The sequence below is a fragment of the Peromyscus eremicus genome, chromosome 1 (genome assembly GCF_949786415.1).
Source record: "Peromyscus eremicus chromosome 1, PerEre_H2_v1, whole genome shotgun sequence".
Classification (NCBI taxonomy): domain Eukaryota; kingdom Metazoa; phylum Chordata; class Mammalia; order Rodentia; family Cricetidae; genus Peromyscus; species Peromyscus eremicus.
The window spans coordinates 72,037,256-72,052,804 of NC_081416.1; positions in this window are offsets into that span (position 1 = coordinate 72,037,256).

Genomic DNA, 15,549 nt, shown 5'->3' on the forward strand with positions numbered 1-15,549 from the left:
GGTAGTTGTGAGCTACTTGATATAGATGCTGGGACCTGAACTCTGGTCCTCTGCAAGAGCAGTAAGCACTCTTAACTGCTGAACCATCTCTCCAGCCCTTTGAATCTATTTTAAACCCTTTTCTCACTAAACTCTGACTTTGCTTCCTATGGAATCCTGAACTCTTTTCTGTGGCATAGTCAAAGATCCTGGCCCCACCTGAGTGGAGGTTTCTCCAAAGAAGCCCCAGCCGGGGCTACTGCCCTGCTTCCCCCCACTGCAGCCTTATAGTTCTGCTGGTCTACAAAGGTCATGTGACAAAAGCAGCTGCATTTTGTAGGGCTACCATTCTTAGTTGTTGGTACCTAAGGAGAGGTCCCCTGGGCCTGATGGTCCTGAAACCAGTCCCCAGATGCAGACACCTGGGCCAGCTGTGTTGGGAAGACATGGGGAGCAGGCACAGGTGTTAGCTGGATTAAGCTAGCTTCACTTCAGGGGCACAGGACTGACTTCCCTCAGAAACCCAAGTCCAGGCAGGGATGGACACTTAATGAGTTTGGACTATGCAGGGTTGTTATAACAGTGACACCATGTGGCAATCAGGAAGCAAGGCAGTTGGACAAGCTCCTCTCTAGGTGAGGAACCTACCCCTGGGGAGCCATATAAGCCCCTGGAGGTTCTACTACAATTCAAAGAGGGGGATAGTTCTTAAGGCAAAATGGTGGACTTTCTACCACTAACGAAGATCAGGAAACGCTCCAAGTCTGTGTCCTTGTGGTGTAGAGATAAAGGCCTGGGCAGAGAGACTCTTTGGCAATAATTTGTGCCTTTTCCTCTGTCATTCTCTCTCCCTATTTGCAGAGAACTGGCTCTAGGCTCCCCCCAAATCAAAGGGTACTCAAGTCCCCACTACTCAGATCCACAGTGAACTCTCCCAAATACTTCAGATCATCTTGATTCCTTTTTAAATCTGTCTGGTTATTGTTTTTGAACAATGTCTGGCTATATACTCTGTTGTAGCCCATACTGGCCTCTAACTCATGGTGATCCCCCTGCCTCTGCTCCAAGTGCTGGGTTCAGAGTGGGTTCTACTACACTATGACTTACTAGACTACTTATAGCTAAGAGAATGGAAATAAATGTCCCACTGTATTGTTTAGGGAGTAATTTTTTAAATCTGTATATGTTCATTTCAAATGCATTTTCCCCTGTCCACAGTGGGTTGAATTCACAGATGCAGATGCCAAAGGATAAGGAGGGCAATTGTTTTCTTCCCATATCTCAGCTGCAGCAGACCTTCCTGCATTTCTCATCTCTGGAGCTTTTGAGAGTAGAAAACACAGTCTGAAGTTCATGGCTGTTCCTAGCTTCTGTAAAACCCTTCATCCTTTCAGAGAGAATGCTGGTTGTACAATTAGGCCACCAAAGAAGACAAATGAATTTAAAGATGAGAGAGCCAAGTCCTGGATGGGGGTGGTGATGGAGGAGGGGGTAGGGTGGGGTGGATGTAAGTATCAGGGGTTGGGGGCATATGTGAGGATCCCTCCCCTGGCTTCCTGACCATGTTCTGAGGCTCAGAGGTGTGTTGTGGGATATTTGTACACTGTGTGAAGATATATTGCTGTGATTGGTGTAATAAAGAGCTGAACCAATAGGTAGGCAGGAGAGGATAGGCGGGATTTCTGGGGAGAAAGAGGAAGAGAAGGAAGAATCTACACACATGGATTTCACCAGCAGACTTGAAACAAGTCTGACACTCTGTACTGAGGAGAGGTAACTGAGCCATGTGGCTGACGTAGATTGAAAATATGGGTTACTTAGGTCCTAAGAGCTAGTTGGAAACAAGTCTAAGCTAAAGGCCAAGCTTTCATAATTAATAATAAGTCTCTGTGTTGTTATTTGAGGGCTGGCAATCCAAAGATAGTCCGACAAAGAAACTTGCTACAGAGGTGGATGAGCATTGAGAAAGCAGCCCCAAGGGAGGCAGTACAGTCATGTGGGCAGTGGATAAAGTGCCTGGACCAATGAATATCTTCGTGGTGGTATAGGGAGGTAGAGGTCAGATGGCAACCTCAATACACCAGACTTTAGAAAAGGGACATTGGGCCAGGCATGGTGGCACACACCTTTAATTCCAGCACTCAGAAGGCAGAGGCAGGAGGATCTCTGTGAGTTCTAGGCCAGCCTGGTCTAAGACAACCAGGTCTATATAGAGAGAGACCTTGTATCAATCAATCAATCGAAAAGGAGTACCCCAAGGACAGCAGTTGTGGGAATTCCCACCACCCTGGAAGAGTTAAGGATTCAGAATCAGAGCTGAATCGGTTCAAAGAAAGCAAAGTTTCATTTTGTAGCCATGGCTCATTTGTCATGGTGTCTGGCACCTGGATGCAAGTGAGTATTACACTGCTGTCCTTCTGAGTGATGCCGAGGCTGTTGTGACTCACACAGGAGCCCTACCCCATCCTGCCTCCTACAAACAGCCTGAGTGCATGAAGGATCCAGGGGGCAGGTCAGCTTTGGGATGGGTTCTGGCTCTGCATGGACACAAACACTCACTTCCCGAGGGCTGCCCTGTTTTCAGTGGTGAAGAGGATGTTGCCTCTTCCTAGACACACACCATCTCTTTCATGCTCAGTTCCCAGGCCCTTGAGAGACAGTTCTTCAAGAGAAAAATAACAATTGACTAAAGCTGAGGAACACGCCACAAAGGAGCTTTGAGCTGCAGTTGCTCAGAAATCCGTCTGTGACACAACCTGGGGACATGGCCCCTAGTCTCCTTAGAGACCCCAGGACTCCCTGAGGATGAGGCAGGAAGAACTGGGCCTTAAGTCTCGGCCAGCAGTGGTTCCCAAGTGTGGGATCTTAAAAAAAAAAAAAAAAAAAAAAAAAAAAAAAAAAAAAATACCCCATGTCATTGGAGTCAACCTAGATGTTTGGATAGATCTGACGACTAAAAGCCTTGTCCTGTTATTTGTTTGTGAACGGGGAGCAGATGATAGCGATCTGGGGGGACAAGGAGGCTCCCATGCTGAGATGACAGAGGTCAGAGGGGCAATGCAAAGTACCACTCCTGTGCTCAGCCTAAAGGTACAGGCCTTTAATCCCACTCCCCAGAAGCAGAGGTACGTGGGTTCTGAGTTCAAGGCCAGTCTAGTCTACATAGAGAGTTCCAGGCCAGCCAAGGCTACATAGTGAGACCGTGTATCCAAAAAAAAAAAAAAAATCACTCTTCTGACCCAACAAAATACTATGCCCCATCTGACGATTTCCCTAAAGAAACTTAATGTTCATGCCAAGAAGAACCAAGAATTTCTTCTGGGTACCACTACCCAAGCAACCTAGGAAACACTCACCCTCTCCACATGGCAATTCCTGCCACCAGGGGCCACTTGTACATATCCAAAGAAAAACATTGTCACTTTGTACATGGAGGCTTGAAAATGCTATGACGAAATATGCCGTGGCCCAGTTTCACTGTCTGTGACAGGGACTGGTCACTTCATTTCGGAAGTTTTGGTCCAGGGAGCTGGTGTTTGTTCCTTCAAGGCCTGTGATTACAGACTCCTGGGAGCTGTTCAAGAGGGTTACACTAGCCAGCTCTAAGGCCTACTCATGACTTGAACCCACAAGTGGTCCCTAATCGACTCCACTATGCTTGGCCTGTGTCCCTGCTGGGGACCAATTATTCATATCTACAGGCTTTCAGCTTGTAAACACGTATAGAATCAAGGGTGCAGAACACTAGGTAGAGAAAGGTTTATTAGGGAGCCGTGAAAACTAGGCTTGGCCATGGTCATGATGAGGGGCCACTGACCACTGGACTACACTTGGACTGGCCACACGCCATGGCCACAATGTGGCTGTGCTGGCTTCTGGAATCTATCCACCAGCCTCCCTGGGTGGCTTGAGGAAGGGCCTCCTGGATCTTACATTCTGGGGCCCAGTGCCACATCTCTACTGCCTCCACCCTGGATTACACACTGCACGTAACCACATATTAAGCCCCTTGGAAGCCTCACTCTTTCTCATTTTTAGTTCTGATCTTGAAGCTGAACTACTTGAAACACTGCTGGAATAGAAATGTACCGTTATTAATTTCATCTCTGGGCAGAAAAGCTATGAATTCTCCAATCCCCGCAGGCTCAAGCCAACCACAGAGTGTTCCATGAATCATGGGTCTGAAAGCGCATCCCTGAGGACTTCTCACATGTCTGAATTTCCCAACACAAGTGCAGTAAAGCAAGGGCTGGAACAAGCAGTGAGTGGAGCATGCTGCAGGCTGCATCTGCGCATGCCCCAGAGCCGGGTCCCTACCTGCCAGCACTGGTTCCAGGAGAGTCCCCTTGCTGCTTCTGTAGAGATTGACTGTTCCCAGGTGGTTGCACTGATCTTGGACTCTGAACTGGTGAAGTCCTCTGAACCAGAAGGAAAAAAAAAGATATTGGAAAGGAAGTCAGGAATCTGTAAAATCGCAGCAATATTTTTCAATAAGCCACTGACCAAAGACACGCATGATAAAACCTGTGATTCTCAGGACTACTGCCACCAGCCAGGTGAGTGAGCGAGCGAGGCTTAGAAGGTATAGCAGAGGTGTGCAAAGCTGAGCAGAGGTGGCCCAGCTCTCTTCACACACACAGTTCCGGTCAAGCAGGGTGACTGCTTCAGTAAGAACCCAAGAGTGGGGGCTGGAGAGGTGGCTCAGTGGTTAAGAGCACTGGCCACTCTTCTGGAGGATCCAGGTTCGATTCCTAGCACCCACGGGGCAGCTCACAACCATCTATAATTCCGACATCCTCCTCTGGCTTTGTGGGCACTAGGCACGCACATGATGGATGTATATACATGGAAGGAAGAAAAGAAAGAAAGAAGGAAGGAAGGAAGAAAAGAAAGAAGGAAAGCTAAGATTGGTGACACCTATCAAACTCTGGGGGGTTCCTGGATGAAGAAAGAGGATGTACTTTCTTTCTCTTTTTTGTTTTTGGAGACAGGGTTTCTCTGTGTAATCCTGGTTGCCCTGGAACTTACTCTGTAGACCAGGCTAGCCTCAATGGCTGCCTCTGCCTCCCCAGTGCTGAGATGAAAGACATGTGCCACCACTGCCTTGTTAATTTATTTTTATCTATTTATCTCTCTCTCTCTCTTTTTTTTTTTTTTAACCAGTGCTAAGGGTAAAGCCTGGGACCTTGTGCATGCTAGGCAAGTGTTCTGCCTCTAGCGCCACATCTCCAATCCCAGCCACTATTAGTTTTTCAAACCAAATCATACAAGTATCAGGCTCAGAATTTAAGTCAAGGGACAGAACAATAGGATGTTGTTTTTTCCAACACTCGATTTCAGTAATGCTTGCTGAAGCACAGTTCAGAAATCAGGAGAGAAGAAGAGGCTCCTGTAAACCCCAAGGTATATTTCCAAAGGCTGTCATTGTGTTTTGTCTTTCCAGGAATGTCCTTGCACCCCCATCTCCCCACTAGACAGCACACCCTTTGGGGAGTGGTCTGCCTCTGTTTAAATGTCCCACCTATGCCCTCTGTCCCTCAGAGTCTCTTAGAAAATGTAAAGCACGGTGCCCCTTGCCCACCCACTAGAGTGTGAACAGACACAGGTGTGGCCAGGTCCTTCCACAGTACTCTTTGAAGGAACAGAGACATTAGGATCTGGTGGTGGGTGGGTTTGTTTCTGAGCACCTTGATCTTAGTCATGGTGGAGAAGGCATCCTACAAGCGAGGGAAAGACGACCATGTAGAACAAAACCAGGGTAACATTATGGAGAGTGCTCTGGGGTATCCGGACCCCTAGATCCATTCTTACTGACCCACCTAACTAGAGGTGATTAGAAAAGGCATTGAACTCAACATTTTACCTTTCTGGTACAAGTTGGACATTTGTTACTTGGAACTAAAAGATTTCTGCGTGTCTATTACTTGGTCAACTTGGAAGGAAGCAAAGCTTCCTTTGGTCAAATGCATCTGAGGTGCTACATTTCATAGCCCTCTTTCAGAAATCCACAGAGCATGTTAACATCTTAAAGGTTCTTGGGGGGAGGGGTCCCACATGAAATAACTTAACTTGATTTTTCTTTTTTTGAGTCAGCGTCTTCTTACGTAAGTCAGATAGGCCTGAAATTTGTGGTCTTTTTGTCTCTATCTTCCCAATGCTAGGATTACAGGCATGTACCACCATGACCAGATTAATTTAATGAATTTTAACTCAGACTACCCAAAGTTTCTTGGCCACCCTGTGTTTGTGACCTATTTGGTAATGTCTCATAGAACTGGTGTTACAGGTACATACTTTGGAAGGCTATTAGCACATGGCCTCCTTCCTTTTGCCCTTGCTTGTTCAATCTAGAAAACGATCCAAGTCCACAGAATAAGAAGTCCTGGTGCCTTTGCCTTTATGACTGGGAAGGTAGCAGTCTTCAGGGTCAAAGGCATGGTTTGAGAACTGGCTTTGCTTCTTTGGGTGTTTTTTCTATCATGAGGGAGTGGTAAGAATGGGTACTAGAATCTGGACAACAAGAAATACTGCAGTCCCTGATTCTGATTGCTGACCATCTTTCTCATCTCAATGGTTCCTTCACATGGCCCAGAGAGCAAGACCTCCTCTGTCCCTGCATTTCTCTGGGGCAAGTGGAGATACAGAAGTCCTCTGGTAGACCAACCAATTCATCAGCTCAAGCCATGGACCCTGCTGTAGCAGAACATTCGATGAGTGTCTCTTCTCAGTGACAGTTTGGGAAAGAATTATTTTCACTGGCTATTGATTCTTTCAACCACCCAAGAAACATTCATCTAAAGCTTGCCATGGGCTAGCAAGTGGGCTGGGGAACATCTGTTTCTCCTCCTCAGCTGCTCCCAGGTTAGGATGACACACACCAGGACCATGGTTGGAGCGTGTCAATGTGAGGGACACCAAAGAACAGCTCCCACTGTAGGAATGGCACACAGTCCCTAGCCTCTGAAGAAGGGAGCTCTCTTCTGTGCATGTGGGCATGAGCACTCCCTCCCCCAACCTCCCCATAAAAAATAAAACAAAACAGGAAGGGGCTTTTTGAAAGTTAATTTTGGAGTTTCTGAAGGACAGAGCATGAACATTCTACCCTCTCTGAAACTGGGGCTCTTTTGAGATCTTCAATCTCCTGTTACATGGCCATTACCTTTGTCTTCTTCCTTATCCAGGTTTATTCAACTATGTCCAAAGACAAACCATAAAGGATACCTCAATATCCAAGAGCATGGATGGTCTGGTGTGAACATGAACACTGCAATGTGAAATCTCCCTTCACTTTAGCTGATAGATGGTACGATGAGGAGGGAATGCCTGCCTATAACCCTAGGCCCCAAGAGGCTGAGACAGGAGGATGGTGGGCTTGAAGCTACAGAGCAAGGTCTTTCTTCAAAGGCAAACAATTATGGACACGAGGAGCAACAATGGCTTCTGTTCATGAAACACTAACAGCGACACCGGGCTGGCATCTTCTTATGAACTCCCAGCAAATCATCACCACTTACAGGAAGATGCTGCCTACATCCTTGCTTTAGAGCCAGGGCCTTCAGAGGTTCAATAACTTGGACCACAGAGCAGGGGCCTATTGAGATATTTGTACACTGAATGAAAATGTATTGCTGTGATTGGTTTAATAAAAAGCTGAATGGCCAATAGCTAGGCAGGAGAGAATAGACAGGACTTCCAGGGAGGGGGAGGAACTGGAAAAGAATCTAGACATGTGGGAGGTGCCAGCAAGATGCAGATCCACTTGGATGTACAGAATGGAAGAGAGGTAGTTGGGGATTTAGCTCAGTGGTAGAGTGCTTGCCTAGCAAGCGCAAGGCCCTGGGTTCAGTCCTCAGCTCTGGAGAAAAAAAAAAAAACAAACCAGAATGGAAGAGAGGCAAAAAGCCATGTGGCAGCCAGGCAGTGCTGGTTCATGCCTTTAATCCCAGCACTTGGGAGGCAGAGCCAGGAGGATCTCTTTGAGTTCGAGGCCAGCACGAGATCTAGGACAGGCACTAAAAACTACACAGAGAAACCCTGTCTCAAACAACAACAACAACAAAAAAAAAACACAAAAAAAAGAGCCATGTGACAGAACATAGATTAATAGAAACAGGTTAATTTAAATTGTAAGAACTAGTGGGATAAGCCTAAACTAAAGGCAAAGCTTTCATAATTAATAATGAGTCTCCCTGTCCCAAAGAAAGTCTGACTACAGAGGTCCAAGCAGACCTGCTTCTTCTCTCTGATCCCAGATCTGGGACAGGATATTTCTTTCCTTGGCCACCTCAACAAGGAAGTGAATAAGGAGGCAGAGAAAGCTGCAACCTGGTCCCCACCTTAGCGGAGGTCACTGCTGTAGTGCTGGGACTTAATGGGGTTCCCTACTTGCCTGCAGGACTCAGCCTCCCAGTTGAACATCCAAGGAGCACCCATCCCTAGGACAGTAGCAAGACAGTGAACCCTTGGATCACTTGAGTTTCAAACTCTACACTCTTCAGAAGAAGGGTCCTCATCCATTTGGTATCTCTAACCTTGTCTGAGTGGTTTTCTATGATAAATCAAGAACCAAAAGGAGTAACATTTTTATATCAGGGTCTTGGATTTTTCAAGATTTATTTTTATTTTAAGTGTGTGTGGTGTGTGTGTGTGTGTGTGTGTGTGTGTGTGTGTGTGTTGTGGTGGGTCTGTATGTGTCTATGTGCATGTGTATATGTATATGGGTGCCCATGGAGGTATCTGATTCCCCTGGAATTGGAGTTACAGGCAGTTGTGAGCTACCCAGTGTGGTTGCTGGGGACTAAACTCAGGCCCTCTGGAAGAGCACTCTTAACTGCTGAACCATCTGTCCAGCCCCAGGGTCTTGAATTTTTTAAAATCACTACCTAGTTCTTGCTCGTCTGTCACACAAGTGCCAACCTTTAATGCCCGCATCCAGCTCCCTTCTCATTACTACGGTATCAGTGCTGAATATGTTGCAAATAATTGGCAAATAAATCCCCTACCCCATGTTCCTTGATTAAGGTTTCTTTCCAGTGACTCTGGAAATACATCAATTCATCTAGCGGCTCAGGCAGATACAACCGACAGAAGGGAAAGGGGGCTGATCTCAGGTCTCTGTTCGAGCTAAAGGCCATGCGGATGGAACAAGGGCTCAGTCCATCTCTGGAGGAATCAAAGGGTCAGGCCTTTCCTCTTTCATCAGCCCAGCTCTTCGATGCCACGGCACGGTTCTCATATCAGAAACTGGTCCGATAAGAATTCAAAGAAAAGCAGCAGGGCAGGGGTATAGCACACTGATGGCGCACAGGCTGGTGTGGGTTTAACCCTCCCCTCTATCAATAGCAGTAACTGTTATTGTCCTCGTTGTTGTCGTCATCATAAAATAAAAGCAACAGAGCAATCCACATAAATGGCACACACACTTTTCAAAGCACCCCTGGGACTCTTGCAGAATCCCTATTTACCTAAACAGACAGTAAAGAAATGTTTTCTGTTTTCTAGATAGTAATGGGGAACTAAGGGGCTTGTCCAGTCTTCTGATTGGAAGTCTGCTCTTTCCACAATAGTAATAATAACTGCCACTTAGAGAGCATCCTGCTGTGATGGAAAACAGCAGATGCATTATTAAATATGTGCTCTTAACTGTTTTACACATTTAAACCCATTTAATACTGCTAAATAAACACACAGATAAACAGAGAGGTTAAGTCACTTGTCAAAGGTCACAAAGATCACCACGGAAGTGGTGAATTTGAACCTGGATGGTTTGTGCTCTTTTTTATTTTAGAGACAGGGTCTCTCTATGTAGCCCTGATTGGCCTGGAACTCACAGAGATAGATCCGTCTGCCTCTGCCCTCTGTGCCACCATGCTCAACTCAGTTTTACCACACAGTGGGAGCAGTTGCTTTATGATCTCTGCCATGTTGCCATGCTCTATCATGCTCCAGAACAACTGGGCATTCATTCGTGGCTGATGCTGCCCAAGAGCCTGGGTCGGATGCCTAGACTCGCACCTGGTGTGGAGGAGGCAGTCTAGACTGTTAGCTAAGTACATGAATCACGGCTTCTATCTATTCAGTCCAGCAGCTACTTCCAAAACAGCTCTTGCCTTTGTTGCTTTTCCTACAGTGCCTTTGAATCCCCCTTTCCAGCTTCCCCTTCTCAGCCATGGTCCTAAGACCTACTGTGTACGGGATTCCTGCTGTGTCAGCAGATGTCACCATGAAACCTCATGTGCTTCCACCATTACCCTCCCTCCACTTCCAAACAGCAGGCTGGAAAGATCAGAAGCAGGAAGCAACACTCAAGTGGCCACCCAGCTGCCCAGTTGCTTCACCTCACCTCTGAACTGTCATTGCTTGAGTAAACAAACAGCCTTCCTGGCCCAGAAATATCCAGAGCCCTCGGTATGTCTTAAAGTAACCTTTAGACAGTGACAGCCACTGTCCAGTCCTAAAAGCATCTTCTGTCAAGAGTAAAGCATTTACCATTAAAAAAAAATGTTGTTCACTGCTCTTACCTTTTAAATGTGTTCCATCTCTCTAGACCATGACAATAAAATTAAAGTATGCTTACTCAGCATGGCTAGAACATGCCCAGAGTGCCTACCTACACCTCCATCCACTCCTTGAGTGAGCTTCTGGGGTGCAAAGTAAGTGCAGGTGAGGGCTGGGAAGTAGATCAAAGGTCGTCCCCATGGTACTAAGAGTCAGATTTCAGAAATAACTGCCAGGCTGGCCAAATACGGGAGATGAGCACATGTCCATGCTCCAGCCAGGAGGCAGGCAGCCCATCTGCCTGTCAAGCAAAGGCAGCTGCTCAAACCAGTTCTGATCACCCCGAGTCCTTCACCCCAAGGGGAGCACAGGAAAGAAGACTTCCCAACACAGGCTGGGAGGACACCCCAGAATCAGGCAAGGGACACTGACGTTAGGTCTACAAGGGAGAAACCCTCAGGGTGGGGTCTCAACTCATCAGACCTGGTGTTTCCTAGTGTGGATCAGCATGATGTCTCAGGAGGGATTAACAAGCTCTGGGGACAGCAAACAGGTCTGAGTTTGTGTGTGTGTGTGTGTGTGTGTGTGTGTGTGTGTATGTGTATGTGTGCCACTGCTGGGCAGCAAGAGTCCCAATTCTCAGCAGACACAGATGAAAGGTATCAGGTAAGGTGGCAGCTGTTATAAAAGCTGGTGGATCGTCCACATGAGAGAGTGCTATCTGCATTATCTGAAACTTTTCAGTAAGTCTGAAATACTCCAAAAGTTTAATTTAAAGAAGACAATGCTGGGTGTGGTGGTATACACCTTTAATCTCAGGACTTAGAAGGCAGAGGCAAACAGATCTCTGTGAGTTCAAAGACAGCTTGGTGTGCCAAGTGAGTTCCAGTCCAGTCAAGGCTATTTAGTGAGACCCTGTCTCAAGATAGATAAATAAATAAATAGAAACAAGCTTTGGCCTAAGAACATTCCACTGCAGAGCAGAAGAGGGGCTCCTGAAGACTCTCTGGGCAGCTAACGGTTGAGGAGGAAGGGAGAGAGATTTTCCTCAGTGCTGTGAGGTCGAAGGTGAGAGGGTAAGGTGCTCGAGCGCCTGTAAACTATACCTCGTCTATGTTCCTGTGAGTAGCTCTGAACAAACTCAGAGGCTCAGGAAAAGAAAAAAGACGTGGGAACAGAAGGGGACTAGTCGGGGAGAGAAAGGGAATCAGCAGAAGTAGGAGGGGGATAACAGAGGGAAATGAAGGGTGAATGTAAAATTATATATACATTAAAATATAATCAAAGCCATTATTATATGTAATTCATATAATCAGCAAAAATTTTAAAGACATTTCTTTTTTAAAAAAGGATTTATTTTTAACTTTTATTTATGTGTACGTGTGTCTATCTGTGCATATGTCACATACATGTGGGTACATGAGGAGACCAGAGCTGGGTCCCCTCAAGCTAGAATTACAGGATTACAGGGTTTGGTGAGCTACCTGACGTAGGTGCTGGGAACTGAACTCCAATCTTCTGTAAGAGCCGTATGTGCTCCTGACCACTGAGCCACCTCTCCAATCCCAGTGAAAACCTTCCAGAGTCCTCCCTTCTGGCTTTTCAACAAATACAGTACATAACTGTTACCTACAGTCACAGAGCTTCTCACTCGGGCTCGCTGGAACCTAGTATTCACAGACCACCCTCGTCCCTCTCTCCCCAGCCTCCTCAGTCTCTGGTAGCCCCCCTCTCCCCCGTTGACTCTTGATTTCTATGATATCAACTTTGTTGAGCCCATGTGAGTAAGATCACCTGGCATTGTCTTTGTGTGCCTGGCTCACATCCATGATCATAAAGCTGTCCAGTTGTAAGCATCCATTTACCTTCTGAATTATTTGTTTATTCACTCGTCTGGTTTGCATGTAAGTTCCATGAGGCAGGGGTTCACCTGCCCCTCCTTTGGACTGGGTGGTAGTGGGAGTGGGCTCCACAAATGACCATTGAATAGGAGTCTGCCTAAGTCTTAGGCTCTGCTGCGGTTCCTTGTGAAGTGTCCTAAGCCAGAAGACCATACTATGGTGATATTTTATTTGTGCTGAAATGTGATTTTATTTGTATGTTAATAAAGTTGCCTGGGGGTCAGAGCTAATAGCAAGCCATAGCAGAAGTCTGACAGTGGTAGCACAGGCCCTTAATCCGATCACATGGCAGGCCAAGTCTCTGTGTGTTCAAGGACACAGCCAGCATGGTGACACATACCTTTAATCCAAGTACCAACCATAGAGACCTGAAGGTCTGTATAGACAGGCAGTGATGAAGAAGTCATGTGGTTGGGTTTACAACCAATGAGAAGGCAGAACAGAAAGTCAATAAAAAGACAGACACACAGGAAGTAACTCTCTTTCGGAGGGGAAGGACGCGACAGCGAGGGGTAAGAAGGCGGTCTTGGTCTTAGCTCTTGGCTGCTGCTCTGACCTCTTGGGCTTTTAACTCTGCATTTGGCTCTATGTTTTTATTTTTTAAAAAACCGTTCAGAATTACATCTGCACCATACTGCTCCTAGCCTGGCAGAGGTCCCCTTAGGAGCCTAGACCTGGGGGCCCAGGACAGCCTGTTGTCCTGGATCCGTCGCAGATTTATGGAGGTGGGCAAATGCCTTGACCTTCTGATCAAACACAGAAAACTGAATAACAATTGAGATGAAAATGTGGTGGCTTTCTTCCAACTTTGACTCCGAGCCTTACTTAGGTGCCATATCAGGCAAGCTGTGCTGGTTGGTGACCTGGATTCTCCTTGAAAACTTCCTCTTTGACCTTGGGCCAGTCCTTAAGGCTAGAAGAACTCAGCTCGGAAACCACTGGCCCTGGCATTTTTTTTTTTTTCAACTTGCTGGAGGGCAGGGTTGTAATTCTCACTCATAGCTCATTCAAATGGCCAGGCGGATGAAGAGCCAAGCCCCTTTTTCTGTAAAATGTGAGTGATCCACCAAGGCTGCTCACTCATGGGACTGTGAGGAAACCAGAGGACAGAGCACGTGCAAACAGCCTTCACCATGTACGCGCAGCTGTAATACCACACAACTTCAGAGCTGCCAGGTTAGGGGAGACAAATGCCTGAGCACACCCACCTGGCAGCCACCTTCAGGGTGGAGTGGCTTTTTAAAGCAAACCACAACATCACCTGATGACAGACACACCTGTACAGGCAGGATCCGGATTGTAGCCTCCCCTGGCCACACCCAGAGGCGCTCACCCCCACCACCTCTCCAGAAAGCTCCCCTTTCTTTGGACTGCAAACACCTCCAGCTACCCTGTCACTATGAGCTCAGCTAGCTGCATTACTGTGCAATGACACCCATTGCTGACTCTGAATCGAATCTTTCTAATGACAAATCATTTTGCCCACTGGCATGGAAGGTGGGGCCCGCCACACCATTTCCCAGCTTCCCTTTAGGACAAAAGACATCAAAGTCAAAGCCCATGGAAGGATTAGTGCTGGCTCCCAGCATCTGCATTCTCTTCTGTTGACAACACAGACCTTATTCAGCATCTCACAGCCCATCCAGCAAGCAAGCCAGTTCTCAGAGAGCCACATTCAACATGTTATTTCTAAAATTCTAAACCCGAGTTGCTGATTTTGTAACTAGTGTGTTTTGTAACTTAACAGGGATGGAAATAGGCATTGGGGCGGGGGAGGGAAAAGCTAGATATTCCTGTGTCCATGCTCTGCCCACTGTCAGTAGCACCCAGATGTTAGACAGCTGAGAGACCAGCCATGCAAAGTACACACATCTGTACCTGTGGAGAGCCAGGGTTTGGAGGCCACAGGATGGGCTTGTGTGAGCCAGTGTCCTCCTATTGAAAGCAAAGGGTCTTCCTGTTAGGACACAGAGTGAGGAAGAAGCATCTTCCAGGACCTTTAGTTTCAACACCTGCCCAGCTTGTGACTACTGTCTCTGTTGTTGCCATGACAAAACAATGACCAAAAGGAACACGGGGAGGAAAGGGTTTATTTCATCTTATAGCTTGTAGTCTATCATCTAGAGAAATCAGGACAGAAACTCAAGACAGGGACTGATGTAGAGGCCATAAAGAAGTATTGACTACTGGTTTGCTCCTCGTGGCTTTTCCAGCCTGCTTTCTTATAGTACCCAGGACCACCAGCCCAGGGTGGTACTACCTACTGTGGCCTGGGCCCTCCTTCATCAATAAAAAAAAAAATAAATGTTCCATAGGCTTGCTCATGGGCCAGTTGGGGGTGGGGCATTTTCTCAATTGAGGTTCTCTCTTTCAAAATGACTCTAGCTTGTCTCAAATAGACATTAAACTAGCAAGAACAGGTACCCAAGGGAAATTAGACACCAGAGGGAGAGGAATCTAGAGTATGAAGATGTGTGAGGCAAGCAGGGCCGGGGCTCAGCAGACTTCCCTCCTCCTTTGCCCTGGTGACAAAGCTGATCCTTAATCTAGGGACAGGAGGCTCACCAAAGCTCACATCTTCTCTCCTAAGCAGAATATAGAGGAACCCTCTGCCGAGTATTTCTTCATAGATGAAGAATCTTAAGAAATGGAAACCTGGGCAGGACAGGAGAGCATGGGAGGCATAGAAACCAGTTAGAACTGTTATCAGTGCTTCAGGTGTGAAATAAAAGGGTCATGGAATGTCAAGGGGAAAGTGGTTGGACAAGAGGACAGGATGAATCTATCTCCCTTTGTCCTCTAAGAATTTGCTTCAAGCAATGCTGACAGGCTGTCATTGTGCCCTACAGGGTGGATGTAAGACTTGGGCTGGACTATTTTGCATGCAGACACAGTATCTGCCCCTACAGTGGGAATATGACACATTCAGAATGGGTCTGTGTGGAATATTTCTTTACACTGTGTGAATATATGTTGCTATGATTGGTTTAATAAACAAGCTGATTGGCTAATAGTTGAACAGGATAAGGTTGGGTGGGAGAGCCAAACTGAGAATGCTGAGAGGAAGAAGAGCAGAGTAAGGTGTCGCCAGCAGATGCAGAGAGAAGCAAGATGGGCATGCTGTACTAAGAAAAAGTACCAAGCCACATGGCAGAGCATAGATAAGAAATAT